At 52.0% G+C, this 20,308-nt stretch overlaps 1 long non-coding RNA gene across 20 annotated transcripts in view; it reads right to left on the reverse strand.

Annotated features, from left to right (window-relative positions):
• LOC311426666 overlaps positions 1–15,685 on the reverse strand; it is a 26,414-nt gene extending 10,729 nt beyond the window's left edge. Inside the window, exons 1-16 of one of the 20 annotated variants that reach the window (XR_014686914.1) lie at positions 12,958–13,055; positions 12,787–12,836; positions 12,306–12,399; positions 12,061–12,196; positions 11,211–11,340; positions 10,973–11,011; positions 10,155–10,300; positions 8,807–8,974; positions 8,587–8,688; positions 7,804–7,903; positions 7,005–7,078; positions 6,429–6,574; positions 4,953–5,350; positions 4,124–4,156; positions 2,801–2,883; positions 1,514–2,239 (exon numbers count right to left, since the gene is read on the reverse strand). This is a non-coding gene — a long non-coding RNA (uncharacterized lncRNA). Of the gene's footprint in view, positions 1–1,513; positions 2,240–2,800; positions 2,884–2,999; positions 3,635–4,057; positions 4,157–4,952; positions 5,351–6,428; positions 6,575–7,004; positions 7,129–7,655; positions 7,689–7,803; positions 7,904–8,527; positions 8,689–8,806; positions 8,997–10,154; positions 10,301–10,491; positions 10,510–10,875; positions 11,012–11,210; positions 11,341–11,530; positions 12,024–12,060; positions 12,197–12,305; positions 12,400–12,786; positions 12,837–12,957; positions 13,068–13,962; positions 14,840–14,939; positions 14,994–15,266 lie in introns of those variants that run through there. The other 19 variants (XR_014686915.1, XR_014686916.1, XR_014686912.1 and 16 more) reach the window with 19 other exon arrangements.
• Positions 15,686–20,308: the final 4,623 nt, after the last annotated feature.

Consider the following 20,308-nt stretch of genomic DNA (forward strand, 5'->3'; position numbering starts at 1 on the left):
GCGACCCCCGGCCGCCTGCAGTACTCGCTTCCCACCAGCAGGTGGCGGCAGAGAGCACCCGCGGGCCCCACCGCGCATGCGCGCCTCCCGGCCGCCTGCAGTACCCCTTTCCCACCAGCAGGTGGCGGCAGAGAACGCCCGCGGACCCCACCGCGCATGCGCGCCCCCCGGCCGCCTGCAGTACTCGCTTCCCACCAGCAGGTGGCGGCAGAGAGCACCCGCGGGCCCCACCGCGCATGCGCGCCTCCCGGCCGCCTGCAGTACTCGCTTTCCACCAGCAGGTGGCGGCAGAGGGCGCCCGCGGGCGTCTCCGCGCATGCGCCCCCCCCGGCCGCCTGCAGTACCCTTTTCCCACCAGCAGGTGGCGGCAGAGGGCGCCCGCGGGCATCACCGCGCATGCGCGCCCCCCGGCCGCCTGCAGTACTCGCTTTCCACCAGCAGGTGGCGGCAGAGGGCGCCCGCGGGCGTCTCCGCGCATGCGCCCCCCCCGGCCGCCTGCAGTACCCTTTTCCCACCAGCAGGTGGCGGCAGAGGGCGCCCGCGGGCGTCACCGCGCATGCGCGCCCCCCGGCCGCCTGCAGTACCCTTTTCCCACCAGCAGGTGGCGGCAGAGGGCGCCCGCGGGCGTCACCGCGCATGCGCGCCCCCCGGCCGCCTGCAGTACCCTTTTCCCACCAGCAGGTGGCGGCAGAGGGCACCCGCGGGAGTCACCGCGCTATGCGCCCCCCTCGGCCGCCTGCAGTACGCGATTAACACCAGCAGGTGGCGGCAGAGGGCGCCCACCGCTGCCACCGTGCATGCGCGTTCCTCGGCCGCCTGCAGTACCCCTTTCCCACCAGCAGGTGGCGGCAGAGGGCGCCCGCGGGAGGCCTTGTCGGGCGGATCACAGCTCGCCTACTGTGCCATTCGGAGCTTGTGGCCGTATTTTTTCCAACGTATTTGCTACCCACACCCCGCGGGGCAGCTTGTCTTACAAAGAATTCTCTCTGTTAATTTTCTCTTTAAGGCGGGCACGAAGCATCCACTGCTCTTCTAAGCAAGCAACCTTCCTTCTGTGCTCCCTTCGGGATGCAGGACTACGTGCACTCAGATTTATTCCACTCATTTTTCTTCGCCTTTTCATTGGCACAGTCTCCAAGGACGCCTGGCTTTCTTCTCACAGACTCGCGTCCGTTTCAGCGTAAGGCATCTTTTCCCTCCGCCGCTCTAATCCAAATTCAAATTATCCAGATAAAACAATAGCGAGGTAAGAGAGAACTGTCTGAGTTAAAGTCACCATCTTTCTGTAACTAATTTAGCAGACAGCTGTACCACATCAGAGGAGGAGGTTTAGATGCTAACCAGGTCACAGGCCCTGCTCAGGCACATCACGGTCAAGTGAGCGCCCCCGGAATCACTAAAGAAACTTACGTAAGAATCTACTAGAAGAAAGCTGTCTCCTCTTACCACCACCTATTTAAAAGATAGCGTAGTACAGGCAGTTCTACACGCATAAAACCACATACACACAGTATACCTGACCCAAGTAAATTCCCTCTTAGAAGTCCACCATTAAGCAAAAGAGGCGTATTGTGGTGACATACAGCTGCCGTGTAATGATCCTGAAGGGATGAATCGCCCTATGTATTCCAAGGTACTACTGTGGTTTTTTGTTTGTTTTTTTTTTCCCCCCCAAGTACGTTCAACAGTACAGATAAGTACGTTCCCGCTAAGAAAAGAGTTCAGAATTGTTTATAACGAGTTCGTTCCAAGTGTCACTTTCTCACTTAACGTAGTAATAAAGATACGCTGCTGCTTTTGGATTTTATTTCCTTCTTGAATCTCACTGGTGTAATTCCAATGGTCAAACAACCTCTTCCAGAAAGACCAGCCCACTGCTTCACAGGAGAAGGAAAAGATGTCTCACACACGCTGGCTAGTACTAAAAAGAGTAATAGGAAGAGAAGTTCAGGCCATCAATATAAGTATGTTTCCCTGCCTCTTCTGCTGGCTGGTCAAGTGGAATCCTCAGGACAGCCCCAATACCTTGTGAAGAGCTTGTTAACGCCAGCACAACTTCAACCTGTCTTTTAAAAGAAAGCTGTTAAAGGAGCAGGAGACTGTTTTTAAATGAGAACAACCGAAAATAAACTTATCTGAAGAGCCACTTACTACTGGCATATTACCGTTTAAAAGGAAAATATTAATTACGTGCAGGTGCTCCAGTCTTCGTTGCATTTTCTGTGATTCACAACATTACCTTTGAACAAAAGAGTAAGAGGAACGGAAGGGAGGATATTAACTCGGGTAACCAAGGATTTGGTAAGCTGGAACTTGGTGTCTTTAACACTTTAGCCTTGGAGCAAAAATGTACACCCTGTACAGGCTGAGCTGACTGATGAGGCAGGTGCTCCAGGGTACGTGCTACCGGGAGGTAAGTAACAAACACATTCCGCAGCTATTACCAGAAGTGGGGTTTCAGGATATGCAGACTGGTTTCACAAAAAATATTAGCGGTCTGTTGGTGACAGACAGTTTGAGGAATTCAGCGCTGCCCATTACAGACTCCTCAGATCAGCACTTAACGAGAATTAATAAAACGGCTTATTTTTTTTTTATATATATATATACATATACACACACACACACACACCCACCTATGTTCAAAAAAATGTATACAGTTAAAATATCAAATTAGTGATCCGGTAACAACACTGTTCAAAACCAATCTCTTTTGTATGAACATTAAACTAAATGCACACTTTTAAAAGCATTTCTTTTTAGTGCTTCCAAAGCACAGCGTGTGCCAAGGCAAGGCCACCTGAAGAATCTCCGTCCTCCTCACGGGATGAAAGAGAACTGAAGTCAGGGACCTGGGAAGCCTCAGGTGCGCTTTCATAATGTCTGCAGATAAAAACAGAAGAGAGTCCGAGGTAGATTGTTTAGTAACCACCAAGTGGTAACAGTCACAGGGCTGTCTTTAGCTTTCATTAACACAACAGCAGTTTCTTTATTCTCGATCTACGCTGAATCTCAAGTTTAAAGGCATGGCTAGCAGTTCTCGGGAACAAGGCCCTCGTCTCTGTGCTGGCAACATGCAATATTACCAGTGCAGGTGTTTCTGGGAGTTTTGTTTGTTTGTTTTTTTATTGGGGGGGGGGGACACGACACACACAACAGATGGGATCTCTCCACAATGCAGACACTGTGTGCATTTGACAGTGCCCCATTTTAGTGCGATCCACTGCCTATTGCACGTAAAACGGCTAATGACAGTATTCAAGTGAGTAAATTCTCACCACCTGCAGGAGGGGCAGCAATGGTTATTTTTTTCAGCCTGTTGAGCAAAGAGCACCCTCCACAGGAAAAAAGCCACACCTTTCATAGCACGTCCTTAAGGTTACAGCCCAGCTTCTGCCGATAGAGGTTCGTAAAGTTAAAGCTCTGCTGCTTCTTCTCGGACTCTGACAGTAAGATCACTTGACCGCCAGGATGGCGAGGGCAACAGCTACGTCCTCTTCCACTCTTCTGCGGCACAGCAAACTCATTCCCGGTCCGTATTCCTCTGGCTGGTACACTATTATCTACCGTTCACCTGATTAACTCTGTTGGGTAGGCTGTTGAACTCTAGCTCCTCTAGCGTTCTCTCTAAGTGCTGTATTAAGACACGATTTTTAAACCAAGGGAAGTAATTTCATTTCTTCTTCCAAAAACAGCAGTTAAATAACTCAGTATTATTTTGCCACGACAAACAGTATTAGCAGAGGCTCTCTGTTTCCAGCATGGAAGAGCTTCCCTCATTTCTGACATCAGAATGGCAAATTTAATTTGATACAGCCATCTTTCCCCAACCCACGCAAATTCTGGGTCTTTCTTCCATAACCACCCGTATCTTTCTATTTCACACTTCAGCTCTAGGTAACGACCATTTACTTCAGAAAATACAACGGCAGTTTGACCGCTGAAACTGTAATAATTTAAGTATGTCAAAACAAAACACTTGTTTTGGAAAAGACTGAGATTTGCTATCATGAACAACGTTAGCATTTAACTCTGAATCATTCATATCTATACAAACCTTGCTCCTTCCCTTATAGCAAATTCTATTAAATACTTCTGAGTTTCCATCGGTCCTTGTACATACCTCCTCAAGAAGAGAGAAGATTTTTTTCACCATCTTAAAGAAGAGATCCAAACAGATATTAGAAGCAGATCTTGTAAATGCATTTTCAATAAATCTCAACAGCCAAAGGAAAAGCAACAAAGCCTAGAGTTTCCCATTTCTGCATACAGTAATGCACATAAGAAAAAAAAGCCAGCATACCAATAATTTGAAGTGATATCGATCAGCTGATATTCAAATGTAACGCTGAATTTTGTTCTCTTAAAAGAGCAGTATCTAGAAACATCTGCCCTTGGAAAATGCAGACTAGGTTTAATCAGCAGAGAAGCCTTGTATCTCCACGAACACGCTGCCATGATCAGCAGTTAATAGAAACAAAGGGATACCAAGCCATGTTTCAACCTAGAGCTGTCATTTTTGAAAGCAGAGGTTTAAGATAACTACTCTTTACAAGATGACTGATCTATGTGGAGCATGAGTACGATTGTCTCATATAAAGTTTAACAAAATGAAACAAAAAAAAAAAGTAGCGCAAAAGAATGAACCGGACACCTCAGATGCGAAACAACAGTATTTTTTCATTGGTTTCTGTATTTTCTTCTCTGAACCAACTATGAAAACACGAATGGTGCTGTGACTAAGCCTGCTTAAGAGTGCTGCAGTAAGGACGGTGAGGACATAAAGTTGGACCGCGAATACACGTACTTACTTTCTTGTTCTTCCACTACTTGTACACGAGTAATCAAAGATCATTCCAAATCTGAGGTTTTATTTTTAAAATAGATCCTCATTTCAAGAAGAAGTCTTCTGTACCCCTAGCCTATTTTTAATACACTAATAAAGAACTTACTTCTTCCACGTTTGCGAACCTCTTTCACCACTCTGATTTTAATACCAGCATCGCTTCCCTCCAACATTGTAGGTGTTATTTTAAATGAATTTGACACAGATTCAGAAGTAGACTCCATCACTCGTTTTCGGTCATCTCCAGCCACGCTGTAATTTAGAGGCCCTCGAACAAGTGCATTGGTACCAGGTTTACGATCCAAGCCATCTTTGCATCATTTAAGCAATTGAACTCATCATGTAGAGAGTCTAAGTCACCAGGTGACATTTCATCCTCTCCCTTAACAGCTGGAACCGAAGAAGCCATTTGCACAGACAAGCCATCAATTTGCTTTTCCAGCAACTGACAGTTTTCTGCTTTCTTCTCTCCATTACCATCTTGGACAGTACTGATACCAGTGTCTGAAAATTAAGAAGGAGCTTAGTAGTGCATATAACTGCAGGATCAAAAAACACAGAAGGACATTATTCTGCATCCCTTCTTGTTGAAAGTACTGTGGAGAGAGTTACTCAGCACTGTCAGATCACTTCAGTAGTTTTATTCACCCTTTGACGCAACCACAGGAATACCTCCTTTTGGGCTGCTACCGTCTCATATGACTGTCGTGAAGTTATTTGCTGTATTCCCATTTCAGTGACTAAAGTAAACTAAAGTTTCCCCTCCTTCCCCCAGTTCCAGCAAATTTTTCTTTCGACTCTGCTGCAACAGGTGGGTAAATTACTATTTGTGAGAAATTTTAATTTTTTTTTTTATTTTTTTTTTTTTTTACACACTTTCCTTCCCCACTTCTCCCTTCCCCACTATAGAATACACAATTGAGAATTAAAAGCTGAAATGAAATCCTTGCTACCGCCAAACCATCGTGGTGAAAGGTTTCAGCACTTTTTAGAAACAGTTCAAAATTATTGCTCATTCAGGACTTCGTTACCTATAGCAACAGCCTGTTTGTCTAAGCCGACCAAAGAAATTCAGTCCCAATTAACTCTAAAACTTACGTGTCCTTTTGAATTAACACAGAAAGCACGGAGACCTTTTTTTTTTTTTTCCTGCACACTATGTCCATTTATGACCACACAAGTTCCTGTACTACAACAACTCCAACATACTTTTATTTGTTGGCATGCCTTTGAGGTTCAGATATGGTGACGGAGATCCAGCAGCACAGGGTGGCCCTTTCCCACCAACATGGTTTGTCACAACAGTGACTGTGGCCGTCGCAATAGCGGCGACATGCTACGCCTTCTCTCTTTAGTGATGCTGGAGTATTGGGCTCTCCGGGACGCTTGATCTTATTCTGAGGCCCAGCAACAAATTTATCTGCTTCATCTATCATCGTACCCTGAAAAGACTTTTTTTTTTTTTTTTAAATATAAGTAAAAAACAATTGCTTCGTCAATTCACTACCAGAGTATTTGCCTCCGTGTTACAATTCAGTTACTTTTCAAATAATGATAGAGCAGATACCAAGACTTCTCCTACCTTCTCATCCTGTTTGAACAGACTGCCAAGTGTATGAAGAAGCCTTTTTGGTTGATCTGGATCAATCTCCCGAAGGGGTGAAGGCATCATTTTCAACTACTCCTGATGATTTCCCCTTTGAGCAACAGGAACGCCGTGAAGGCAGTCTGCAGCAGAACAAGGTATCTAAATTTAGTCTACCTTAAGACTAAGGAAATACAAGCCTCGCATGCTTCCATTTCCAGTGTTAGCATTTAAGATCTAGAAATCACTATTTCCTCCCTCTACAAAACAAAGGAAAAGCAAAAGGCAAATAAAGCCCCTCTTTCCTTTCACCGTCACTATAAGAACATCTACTGCATCCTGTTGCACAGGAAAGCTCACCCATGAGACTTAATTTTCAAATTCCAAGCACGCACAACATGTTTTGTGACAGAAGGCAGAAATTTCATTCTTTTCCTTCGGAATCTAGGGAAGGACGACTGACCCAAGAAACGATGCAAAGTCTACTTCCTCTCCCACACCGAGGACAGAAACACTACTTAGGTGAATTAAATAGCTGTACCAGAATATTAATAAATAATTGTGTCCATTTACCTTCATCCTGCCCCACGATATCCCTGTGTGTTTTCAGAAGATTGGTTCTCATTCCGGTTAGCTGATCTAGAAGACTGTGACAAGACATATCATATGCATTTCTGAATGCCCGTGGCTTCAAATCCTAGTTTTATAATAAAACAAGTAACTTTCAGTTAACCCGCGAGTTCTCACGCACAAAGAAATTGCTCTGTGGGCTGTACTACCGTTAACTACTAAAAAAAAAAACAAAACAAAAAAAAAATTCCAAAACAACTTCAGACATTCTGAACGTATTCTGAAACAACTTTCTTTCCATCTCTCTGGAAAGAGCTTTCCTCCTATCTGTGACAAAGGAAAAAAAAAAAAAAAAAAGTTGTGATCGCGGGAGTCGTTACACAAAGCCACACTCTGTGAATTCACTACTACAGTTAAGATCATTTTTAGTCAAAAATACCTCGGCAGCAATGCTATCACTGCAAACATAGCGTTGCCAAAAAAAAAAAAAAAAAAAAGAAATTCAACTCAAGATATTGGAGAGGGCGAGCTAAAAGCACAAATAACATGACCGATGGAGGCTGCAACAACCACCTGGTAGATGGTTGTCCACAGCCCTCGGATTGCATGGTTGTCTTTCCTGACAAACGAATACTGGAAGAACATAAAAGATACACCGTGTGTCCGCAAAAGCCTTCGGGGAGACTACTGAAAGGAAAACCAAACCAAAAAACTAGGAACAGCAAGTGGCGTATACGTCAGTTTTGTTAACAGAGCACCACTAATGTGCCAGGAATTTCCACATTCTTCGCCCCTCCTCTACCTTGAAAATGTCACCCAATTCTGTCAGTGTCTTCACCATCAGCATTTATTTATTTATTTCGTTTTTCACGTGGACATCCGAGGAAAACATTTCCAGTACCCTGTCATCGAGGAAGAAGAGGAGAGGGGGGAAAAAAAAAAAAAAAAAAAAAGAGAGATGAGGGGGGAAGAAGCACTGCCATTCCTTTCCTCGGTAACGCGAGCAAAAAGCTCAGGCGCTCAGCAACAACGTGCTTTGAAAGATAAAACACAGAAGAAACTGCACGTTATTTAGTCTCAGCTACAGAGTCACGTGTATTTGTACCTGCTCATTTATTCATCTGCCAGCGTATTTTAGTACAAACGCTACAGAACATAGAAACCGCAAGGTTACTACTACCTTTTGTGACCGACGCGATCTTTGGCAGGAACAGCTATCGAAAAAGAACCAACAAAATCCCCTTCGTCGACAGCCATCCGAACCTTTATCGTCTAACAGCAGTCCTACAAACATCCCCTGGGATGCTCAACTCCTGAAACTTTCTGTTCAACTTGAGGCAGAACAAGCCCTTACCCTGGGCACCTTCACCCAGCTCTCCACTGCTAGCAGAGTAGCACCCTGATACTGTCCAGGACGCGCTGCAGCAGCCTACTCGCTTACGCGTATTTACTGCAGCCTGGTTCGAGACGCGCACAGAGGGACCCACGAAAAATCCACCCTTTCCTTCAGAGAAGTAAATACATACATACATACGGACGACACGGTAAGGAAGAAAAGCTGAACACACAGCATGCGGTCCTTTACCGTGGGGCAGATCCAGCATCAGCACAAGGAGCTTTGGGGCACGTGAGCGATCATCTACACCGGCCATCGCGACAAGCCAAACTCACGCACACAAGCCTCGACCTAAAAACACAGAACACACTAAGTTCCTTTATAGCTTATGGAAGTAACAACCAGCATCTTAGATGCAGTTGGATAGTTGGATTGCATCAGCTTAGGGACTGCCTCCTTCAAAACGCACAGGGGGGTGGGGAAACCAGTCTTGGAAACCCGTTGCCTAACAGGAAGGAGACTGTTGTCTTCTCCTCCATAGGTGACGTTCTTCCAAGCATCGTCCTGCTCCTGGATTTTACCAGCCACGACGGGATGGTCCTACCGGCGTGAGTCGGGAACGCTTCCCACGGGGTTTCTGTGACACTGAAGTAAGTTTTCTGCAGGTACAAGTAACGCAGCACGAGACGGCAAGGAAGCTAAGGCACCGTCTGCAGCACAGCACGTGTGCGATATTGGGCCTGAGGGGACCAGTCAAAGCCTGCAGTAATCGCTGAACAGGTGGGCAAGCAGGGAGCCCTACGGGAAACAAAGCTCACGTTCTGCAAAGCTCTTTTCCCGTCAAGAAGACGGCCGTTTCTATTCAGCGCGTTTACTGAACTTTAGGCTACTTCCCATTCGCTTTGGCAAGTTAGCCTTTGCGTAAGCCAAGAGGTTTTAAACTGCCAAGCACCACTGATGGTTCTTGTTCTCCAACAACAGGGAATTTCAATCAGGGCACTCGTTAACAGGAAAGCCTGGCTCTGTTTCACACAAATCACGTACCTAAACCACGGAGACAGGAGTCTGCAGGAAGAACTCTTTAAAAGGTGAACTTAAAGAGAAGGATACTACTCATTTTTCCAGAACTTCTGCAAGGACTGCGGCAAAAAAAAGGCTGAACCAGGGACGTCTCTATCATCATCCCCTCTAGAATTCAGCAACTCCATACAGTTAGGGGTCAAATACCACAGCTGCAGCGCAAGACAAACAAAGACCTCGAAGGTCACGTTTCTGCCTGCGTACCGAGTTCCGCTGGGAAGACCCCCCACCTCTGGAAAGACCCCCAGCCGCTCAACTCCCAAGCAACGTTGCCACGGCCAGTGCTTACGCAGAGTTTTGCTCTCTCTCGCTGCTCAGTACAGGCCCAAGGCCTCCTTTATTGCACACAGTTCAAGCAAAACTCTTGGGACATAACCAATAGACAGACAGACAGACAGACAGAAATTGCCTCTCACGTCTGTCCTCACTGACCGCAACCAGCGTCCTGGAAAGCCCCGCAAGCACCGGTCTATTCCTAGGACAACTCCGAAAGCTGAGGCGGGACAAAGTTTAGCCTCTCGTACCAAAGACTGAGCAACAGACAGAGCCTGACAGGCCAATTCATTCTAGGTCTAAGAGGCTACTACGACTCGGCAGGCACTACGTGCCTTCCTTCCCTTTGCGCTTCCCAGCGCCGAGCAGCTCGCGCTTCCGCAAATTCAACGAAGCCTTTGAGCCGGGGCTGCAGGAAGCTTACGAGCACGCCTTGATTCCACCCCGAGGTCGCTGCGACTTACCTGGGCAGTCGGGACGGACGGGCTGCTCTCTCTCCTGAGAACCCTGCGACCGCAGCACGCCAGCTGCGGCTTTCCTCGCTTTACCCGGTGCGCCACCTTCGCTCGGCAACAAACCCCGCAGGGGTCCTAGCGGCGGGGAGCTGCTTCTGCCCCGGTGAACCGCAGCACAAGGAGAGAGCCGGCTGTCAGGACGCAGGGAGAGGAAAGCCTCCGGGGCGCGGCGCGGCGCAGCCCAACGATCAAGCGCAGCGAGGACCCGTGCCCGGCCTCAACACCCCCCGCCCCTCCCGGCCCGACGCTCCGAGGAGGCACCCCCGGAGGCTCTCGCTCGCCTCACCGCCGGCAACCGCGCTCGCCGCCAGCGGCAACCTGCGCCTCCCGGCGCGCACGGCCCGGCCCCGGCCCCGGCCCGGCCGCGCAGCCCGGAGCCCACGTGGCCGCCCGGCAGCGCAGAACTACAGCTCCCAGCATGCCTCGGGACGGAGCAGTCCAGCCAATCCAGAGGGGCGTCGGCCACGCGCACGCAACGGCACCTCCTCCTGCTGCCCTCTCTGCCCCCCCCCGCCGCCGCAGCCGCCCCCCTCTCCCCTGTCCCCTCTCCCCCAGCCCCCCGAAGCCGCCCCAGCTCCTCTCGTGCTCCGAGCATCTCCAGCATTTCAGGAACTGGAACCCTGGAACCGCTGACGTCTGGCACGTGTCAGAAACGTGGCAGGAGACGTACTCTGCTGTCGCAAGGCACTTGCAAAGCCGGCCCGACAGCTGAAGCAGACTCACACAGTCCACCGAGCAACTCGGGGCCCCCACTGCTGTCCACTCACCCTCATGCTTCGTTCAAGCTTCCGTGCCTACGCCCTGAGCTACAAGAAACAAAGAGAGAAGGTCACATCCACAATGGATACGCAAACAGTGCGGCACATGCAGAGGACTCAAACACAGAGACCAGAGCCAGACAAATAAAAACAAACAAACAAACAAACAAACAAACAAACTGAAGTCCACAAATGCCACAAGGCCATGAATGCATAGCAGCCCCGGCAGGGGTAATGACAGACATACCCTTTGCAGATGAAAAAGGTGACCCTGCTCAGTCTCTTGGTAATACTGCACCAACGCGGTCAAGCCTCTTGTAGCACGTCATCAAGCTGGTTTTAGTCCTCTGGAGAGTTACACAAGTGGGTTGATTCATCTAGAGATTAAAATACAGATCAAACACAGGAGCGTATCATCCCACCATCCCAAAAAAAAAGTGAGCCAGCAACCTCTGCTAAATATCCCTCTATGAAGTGAATTCCAAGCCCTTAGAATTCCAGAAATCCATAGACTCCAGCCTGCCTAGAGAACCCGGCAACTGACTGAAGGAAAAACAAAGCACTTACCCCCAAAGAGCAGCCCAGGCAGAAGGAGCTCTCTGACGGCATACTTGGGGCTCATATACCTTTTGGTCCCACCCAGCACCCAAACCCAATCACCTGGGAAAGGGGAGGGGCAAAGCACATGAAAGTAGAAAGAGGAGGAGCAGCAGCTGTGGTTTATTTACTTATTTATAAGGCTTAGCTCGACAGCATGCAGAGGGCAGACAGCAGAACTGGGGTGTTTCTAGAAGCAACAATCCCCATGCTTTCGCTGCAGCTTTGAATATTGAAAGGACAACACAACCAAGCAAGTAACTGAAGCTTTTTCAGCTCGAATTAGCTCAAACTTTTATTTACGCAGAAAGAAAAATCTAGGAGCAGAACAGATTACACACCAAAAAAAAAAGTCAATTCCATTCCACTCACAGGAAAAATCACTTACTTCAGCAGGCTATCTGAGAACCAAAAGGCTATGCTGATGGGTCAAAACACACTACAGGACACTGGGGCCGGGCCCTCCGCTGCACCCACTTAAAACCCATCCCTACACTCACCAAGGTGCAACCCCAACCCGAACACAGACGCAGCATTTCAGCCTCAACACAGTTTCCAGAACTGCTGGAAAGCAGGCTTCATCCTCAGCGAGGCGTGCTCAGGCTGCACAGGAGGGGGCTTCGGGCACCTCTTTGCCTACCGAAGAAGACCGCCATCAGCACCTGCTTTGTTCCGATCCTAAAGGCTAACATCACAGCCCACGTCGCCTGGGACACCTGATAAACAGAAGAGAAAGCAGCCATACCGTTTTCAAGCCGTCCCTGCACGTGTCGCTCCTCGATGATCTGCAACCTCTTCTCAAATCCTCAACCGCTTCTGTGGAGAGCCTGCCATGGCACCTGCAAAGCAAGACCCTTCGCAGTCACCTCGTGCTACTTGGCAGTTCTGCTCCAATCCAGCTCACAAACAGCCCGCCCTTCCCGTGCTGCTCTTCAGAGTGCAGCTTGGCCCCTCTGAGCCTGTGCGACACACCTGTGAAACAAAAAGAAAAGCATAGGCTGAAGCAGCATCCAAAGCCACAGCACAGCTGGGACAGTTACTCTCATCTGCTCCCTAACCTCTCTGCTCCCTCACCTGCCCTCGAGGCAGATGCTTCCATCTGCTCTCTTAGGCCAGCTACAACACCCCTGAAATATAAACAGGATTTTTACTGTACTTTGTGCAGTTAAGTAACTGCAGTGACAACTGCACCCCTAAAGTACCTGCTACATCTGTTCATCGCTCACCTTGCCAAAAGCAGCTCCGGTCAAGTCCCGCGTTGTACACTGTGTTTCAGCTTTAACAAATGAAAACGGTCACAAGATAATCATTCAGCTGCCAGCATTAGCACCCATCCCTCAACAACACAAAGGGACCCCGTTTACAATATTATCATTTCAAAACAGCAGCCCCCATACCTCAGCACACCTCAGAAGTAGACCAAGCCAGTCACCGAGCTGCCTACCCAGTGCTGAACAGTTCCGGAAGGAGCTCTTTCCTGTGACAGGTTCCTCCAAAGGTTTACACTCTACTGGGGACAGGAGAGAAATAAAAATAAAAGTTTCAAAAACCCCTTATCTGTAAGCTTTCAAGATTCCACAGACCTCCTCCTCAAGCACACCGTTCAAGCACTATGCGAGCAGCTGCTCACAAGCAGCTCAACTCTTCCCCCCCACACACACACCTGACAAACACCACAGAGAGGACTGTGCCTGCTGCCCTTCAGTACATGCGCAGAGGCAGACCAGATGTCTTCGCCAACACAGTCCGGACAATGTATTAGCACACCCACGCACTGCCACGTTAGCTGTCATCACTAACTGCCAGGCAGGACAGCTCCAGACCAAACACATACACACACAGCCACGCCACAAACACTACAAACAAAACACACAACACAAGGCGCAAGAAAAAGTGACCCCCGGAGGGAAGCCCTATGGCAACAGCAAGTCACAACAGGTGCTCTGCACCAGACCCAAGGAGAGACTCAAATGTCACGACACGCGACTGGAAGCAACTGCCAGAACTGGGGTGATGGAGGCCTAAAAAGCCTGCCTTCAAGACAAGAGACCAGAAGGATGCGGACTGAAAACCCCATATGATTCAAAGATTGAAGCCGAAATTCCTTTAAGCGGTATATTCTTTATTGCAGCGCTGGATGCACGGGGGGATCTCTCCACCTATCGTGCATACCCAAAGCAGAAAGCAGTCTTGAATTTATACAATCAATCTATCAATATTCTACCGGCGCCTATACATATTCATTGCCTACCCCCGCCTTCCCTCGCTTCTCATGCTAATTAGCCTTTTGGCACCTTGCGCCTGCGTAGAGCCTCCCAAGAACTGTGGGCAGGGGCCTTTGGGACGTGGGCAGGGGTCTTTGGGAGGAAGACCCCGAGTCTTCCTCACATTGTACTTTTCACCTTTGGTCAGGAATCCGCTGAGTTGGCATGTTTCTTAATCGCAAGAGCTGGCTGTTGCTAATTCTTCCCTTTGTTGTGTCTTTATAATGAATTCCAATGTCCAGTTTTGAGATTTATAGTCCTTACATTTGTTTCTCTGTCCGTCTGCCGCTTCCTTATCGTGAGTTCCGGTGTCTTGTTTCGAGATATACAGTCCTTGTCTGGGGACTGTCCTTGCCTCCCCAATACCTCCTTAATCACATAAGACGACGCTTAGGAAATCAATTCCCAAGCAAGAGCTCCTGATGCGGCCCAGATGACTTCCACAAGAGCGAGGATGGAAACAGATGCGATCTCAAACCGAATATGATGCACGAGACCTGAAACAGAACTGCACTTCAAGCAGCGACTGCAAGACAAGAAGTGCTCGGATCAGAGCCACGATGACAAAACAAGCACTGAGGCCCTTCAGCACCGCTACCAAGTCGCCTGTCTGGTCAGTCCAGTGTAAAAAGCTAGAAGGATATCAAGACCCGAGAAGCACAGAACAGACATTGCAGAAGCAACACTACAGGACGGACGAACAGAAGGAAACTGTCCTGCCTGGCGCACGCACTCACGCTACAAAATAATCCCGCTGCTCCTATTAGCCTGGTGACCCGGCCACAAGCAGCCTGAACGTGACCCAGCCTGAACCACCCTCGCAGTGGCACCAAGTATTTTCAGCCAGCTGGCTCCACGCTGCTCTGGCTCCCAGCTCCCATTAGCCACCCCAGATATGCAAATACCAGGTGCCCCCCAACTTAGCTCTCAGGTTGCTGCATGGTAAATTCCCTCCGCCTCAAGAAATACACAGGCACTGGTCGTCATCTTAGTCAATTGCCAGGCTCATCATCAGCTGCAAAAACAGAGTACCAGCATTCACTAGCATGCCGGTCATGATGCCCACCTTCTCCACAATGCTGACTACTGCTGATGCAACATACAACTATGCTCACCTGTTCCTCTCCAAATCCAAGCTCCAACAGTGCAACCAGTATCATCCACACCACCTGGGAAAACAAAGGGATTAAATGATCGTTGCGTTCACAACACGTCACCCAATGGTGTTTTTTGTTGTTGTTGTTGTTGTTTTTGTTATTGTTGTTTTTTTGTGTGTGTGTTTCCTGTATTTATTTATTTTTTAGTCTGCTTTAGCTCAACGGCATGCAGAGTGCAGACAAGAAAACTGGGGTGTTTCTAGAAGCAACAATCCCCACGCTTTTGCTGCAGCTTTGAATATTAAAAGGACAATACGACCCAGCAAGTAACTGGAACTTTCTTACCTGGAATTAGCTCAAACTTTTCTTCACATTGAAGGAAAAATCTAGGAGCAGAACAGATTATACACCAACAAAATTGAGTCCATTTCATCCCCAGAAAAACAATCACATACTCTCATCCCCTCCTGTACCTCAGCCGCTTGCCTACCCCACGTGGCACACGCTTCCATCTGTTCTCTTTACCCACTTATAGCACCTCTAAAAGGCAAACTGGAATTTTACTCTATTGGCTGTAGGAAAATAACTGCAGTGACAACCGCGCCCCAAACTGAGCCAGCAGCCCCTACTAAACATCCCTCTACTAAGCGAATTCCAAGCACTTAAAATCCAGAAATCCATAGACTCCAGCCTGCCTAAACAACCCTGCAACGGACAGAAGGAAAAACAAAGCACTGCCCCCAAAAGAGCAGCCCAGGCAGAAGGAGCTCCCTGACGGCATGCCTGGGGCTCATATAGCATTTAGCCCCGCCCAGCACCCAAACCCAATCACCTGGGGAAGGGGAGGGGCAAAGCACATGAAAGTAGGAAGAGAGCAAAAGGAGCAGCTGTGTTTTGTTTTGTTTTGTTTTTCCTTTGTTTTTTTAAAATCTGTTTTATCTCAAAAACATTCAGAGAGCAGACAAGAGACCTGTGGTGTTTCTGGAAGCAAAAATCCCCTTTTGCTTTTGCTGCAGCTTTTAATGTTGAACTGATAACGGCACCAAGCAAGTAACTGAAACTTCTTCAACTGGAATTAGTTTAAACACGCTCACCGTCATCTGCAAACACAGAGAACCAGCATTCACTAGCCCTAACCCTAACCCCAACCCTCACCCTAAACTCTAACCCTAGCCCCAGCCCTAGTCCCTAACCCCAACCCTGGTTCCCGAGAACTTCATTTCCAGGCATGCTCTGGGCGCTCAACATGGCCTCCCGGAGGTCCGGAGTCCCAGAACTACATTTCCCGGCATGCTCCGGGCACCCAACATGGCCTCCCGGAAGTTCGGAGTCCCAGAACTACATCTCCCGGCATGCTCCGGGCAGTCAACGCGGCCTACCGGAAGCCTGGTGCCGGAAAACTACACCTACCAGAATTCCCTGGACAGCCAGCACGGCCAATCAGAGGCCGAGTTTTCGAGAACTACATTTAACCGCACTCACTGTAACCCTAGCCCTTCCCGCCCTTACACAAAAAAGCCTCAAGCCCTATCCCTAAACATCCTCGAAACCCCTACGGACCTAACCCAAACTATTTACCACACTAAACCCCTGAAGTCCTATGCCTAAAACCCCTAACCCAATAAATTAAGACGCTCAAATCCCAAACCCGCAAAATTGAGATGCTCAAATCCCAAACCCCAAAAAATAGGACGCTCAAATCCCAAACCCCCTTCCAAAAAAGAAAAGGAAAAATCAAGAAAAAAATAAAATCAAACAAAACAAAAACAACAAAAGGGGTAGATCTGGTGGCATCTGCCCTGTAACCCTGCAAAAATCACGAGGGACCTAGAACAACAAAGCAAACGCACAAAATAACATTGACATCCTATCCATAAATGTGCTATAACAATTAATCACCTCCAAAGAGCTTCAAGCAATAAACGCACATACTACTAGATCGGTTTCCTCTAAAAGATCGTACCAGACCCTGACCCACCAAAAGAACCCTGCATGTAGCTAACAGAAGCATCAACAAAGCACTGACCCCAAAGAGCAGCCCGGGCAGAAGGAGCTCTCTGATGCCGTGCCTGGGGCTCCTGTACCATTTGGCCCCGCCCAGCACCCAAACCCAATCACCTGGGAAAGGGGAGGGGGCAAACCACAAGAAAGAGAGCAGGAGCAGCAGCAGCTGTGTTCTTTTATTTATTTATTTATTTGTTTGGTTTTGTGCCTATCCCTAGTTTACAGCATGCAGAGTGCAGACAAGAGAACTGGGGTGTTTCTAGAAGCAAAATTTACCGTATTTATGCCTCAGCTTTGCACATAAAAAGGACAATACAACCAAGAAAGTAAATGAAATATTTTCCACGGGAATTAGCTCAAACTTTAGTGTTAGGTCAGAGGTTGGACTCAATGATCTTGAGGTCTCTTCCAACCTAGAAGATCTGTGATTCTGTGTGATTTACATATGAAGAAAAATCTAGGAGCGTAGGAAATTACACAGCAAAAAAAACAACGACATAAAAAGCAACGCGCATGCACGGCCCCACGGCCGCCTGCAGTACTCGTTTTCCACCAAAAGGAGGCGGCAGAGGGCGCCCCTGGGCCCCAACGCGCATGCGCCCCCCTCGGCCGCCTGCAGTACCCCTTTCCCACCAGCAGGTGGCAGCAGAGAACGCCCGCGGACCCCACCGCGCATGCGCGCCCCCCGGCCGCCTGCAGTACTCGCTTCCCACCAGCAGGTGGCGGCAGAGAGCACCCGCGGGCCCCACCGCGCATGCGCGCCTCCCGGCCGCCTGCAGTACCCCTTTCCCACCAGCAGGTGGCGGCAGAGAACGCCCGCGGACCCCACCGCGCATGCGCGCCCCCCGGCCGCCTGCAGTACTCGCTTCCCACCAGCAGGTGGCGGCAGAGAGCACCCGCGGGCCCCACCGCGCATGCGCGCCTCCCGGCCGCCTGCAGTACTCGCTTTCCACCAGCAGGTGGCGGCAGAGGGCGCCCGCGGGCGTCTCCGCGCATGCGCCCCCCCCGGCCGCCTGCAGTACCCTTTTCCCACCAGCAGGTGGCGGCAGAGGGCGCCCGCGGGCGTCACCGCGCATGCGCGCCCCCCGGCCGCCTGCAGTACTCGCTTTCCACCAGCAGGTGGCGGCAGAGGGCGCCCGCGGGCGTCACCGCGCATGCGAGCCCCCCGGCCGCCTGCAGTACCCTTTTCCCACCAGCAGGTGGCGGCAGAGGGCGCCCGCGGGCGTCTCCGCGCATGCGCGCCCCCCGGCCGCCTGCAGTACCCTTTTCCCACCAGCAGGTGGCGGCAGAGGGCGCCCGCGGGCGTCACCGCGCATGCGCGCCCCCCGGCCGCCTGCAGTACTCGCTTTCCACCAGCAGGTGGCGGCAGAGGGCGCCCGCGGGCGTCACCGCGCATGCGCGCCCCCCGGCCGCCTGCATTACCCTTCTCCCACCAGCAGGTGGCGGCAGAGGGCGCCCGCGGGCGTCACCGCGCATGCGCGCCCCCCGGCCGCCTGCAGTACTCGCTTTCCACCAGCAGGTGGCGGTAGAGGGCGCCCGCGGGCGTCTCCGCGCATGCGCCCCCCCCGGCCGCCTGCAGTACCCTTTTCCCACCAGCAGGTGGCGGCAGAGGGCGCCCGCGGGCGTCACCGCGCATGCGCGCCCCCCGGCCGCCTGCAGTACTCGCTTTCCACCAGCAGGTGGCGGTAGAGGGCGCCCGCGGGCGTCTCCGCGCATGCGCCCCCCCCGGCCGCCTGCAGTACCCTTTTCCCACCAGCAGGTGGCGGCAGAGGGCGCCCGCGGGCGTCACCGCGCATGCGCGCCCCCCGGCCGCCTGCAGTACTCGCTTTCCACCAGCAGGTGGCGGTAGAGGGCGCCCGCGGGCGTCTCCGCGCATGCGCCCCCCCCGGCCGCCTGCAGTACCCTTTTCCCACCAGCAGGTGGCGGCAGAGGGCGCCCGCGGGCGTCACCGCGCATGCGCGCCCCCCGGCCGCCTGCATTACCCTTCTCCCACCAGCAGGTGGCGGCAGAGGGCGCCCGCGGGCGTCACCGCGCATGCGCGCCCCCCGGCCGCCTGCAGTACTCGCTTTCCACCAGCAGGTGGCGGTAGAGGGCGCCCGCGGGCGTCTCCGCGCATGCGCCCCCCCCGGCCGCCTGCAGTACCCTTTTCCCACCAGCAGGTGGCGGCAGAGGGCGCCCGCGGGCGTCACCGCGCATGCGCGCCCCCCGGCCGCCTGCAGTACTCGCTTTCCACCAGCAGGTGGCGGTAGAGGGCGCCCGCGGGCGTCTCCGCGCATGCGCCCCCCCCGGCCGCCTGCAGTACCCTTTTCCCACCAGCAGGTGGCGGCAGAGGGCGCCCGCGGGCGTCACCGCGCATGCGCGCCCCCCGGCCGCCTGCAGTACTCGCTTTCCACCAGCAGGTGGCGGTAGAGGGCGCCCGCGGGCGTCTCCGCGCATGCGCCCCCCCCGGCCGCCTGCAGTACCCTTTTCCCACCAGCAGGTGGCGGCAGAGGGCGCCCGCGGGCGTCTCCGCGCATGCGCCCCCCCCGGCCGCCTGCAGTACCCTTTTCCCACCAGCAGGTGGCGGCAGAGGGCTCCCGCGGGCGTCTCCGCGCATGCGCGCCTCCCGGCCGCCTGCAGTACCCTTTTCCCACCAGCAGGTGGCGGCAGAGGGCGCCCGCGGGCGTCTCCGCGCATGCGCCCCCCCCGGCCGCCTGCAGTACCCTTTTCCCACCAGCAGGTGGCGGCAGAGGGCGCCCGCGGGCGTCACCGCGCATGCGCGCCCCCCGGCCGCCTGCAGTACTCGCTTTCCACCAGCAGGTGGCGGCAGAGGGCGCCCGCGGGCGTCTCCGCGCATGCGCCCCCCCCGGCCGCCTGCAGTACCCTTTTCCCACCAGCAGGTGGCGGCAGAGGGCGCCCGCGGGCGTCACCGCGCATGCGCGCCCCCCGGCCGCCTGCAGTACCCTTTTCCCACCAGCAGGTGGCGGCAGAGGGCGCCCGCGGGCGTCACCGCGCATGCGCGCCCCCCGGCCGCCTGCAGTACCCGATTAACACCAGCAGGTGGCGGCAGAGGGCACCCGCGGGAGTCACCGCGCTATGCGCCCCCCTCGGCCGCCTGCAGTACGCGATTAACACCAGCAGGTGGCGGCAGAGGGCGCCCACCGCTGCCACCGTGCATGCGCGTTCCTCGGCCGCCTGCAGTACCCCTTTCCCACCAGCAGGTGGCGGCAGAGGGCGCCCGCGGGAGGCCTTGTCGGGCGGATCACAGCTCGCCTACTGTGCCATTCGGAGCTTGTGGCCGTATTTTTTCCAACGTATTTGCTACCCACACCCCGCGGGGCAGCTTGTCTTACAAAGAATTCTCTCTGTTAATTTTCTCTTTAAGGCGGGCACGAAGCATCCAC

Source organism: Aythya ferina, assembly GCF_964211825.1.
Source record: "Aythya ferina genome assembly, chromosome: Z".
NCBI lineage: Eukaryota > Metazoa > Chordata > Aves > Anseriformes > Anatidae > Aythya > Aythya ferina.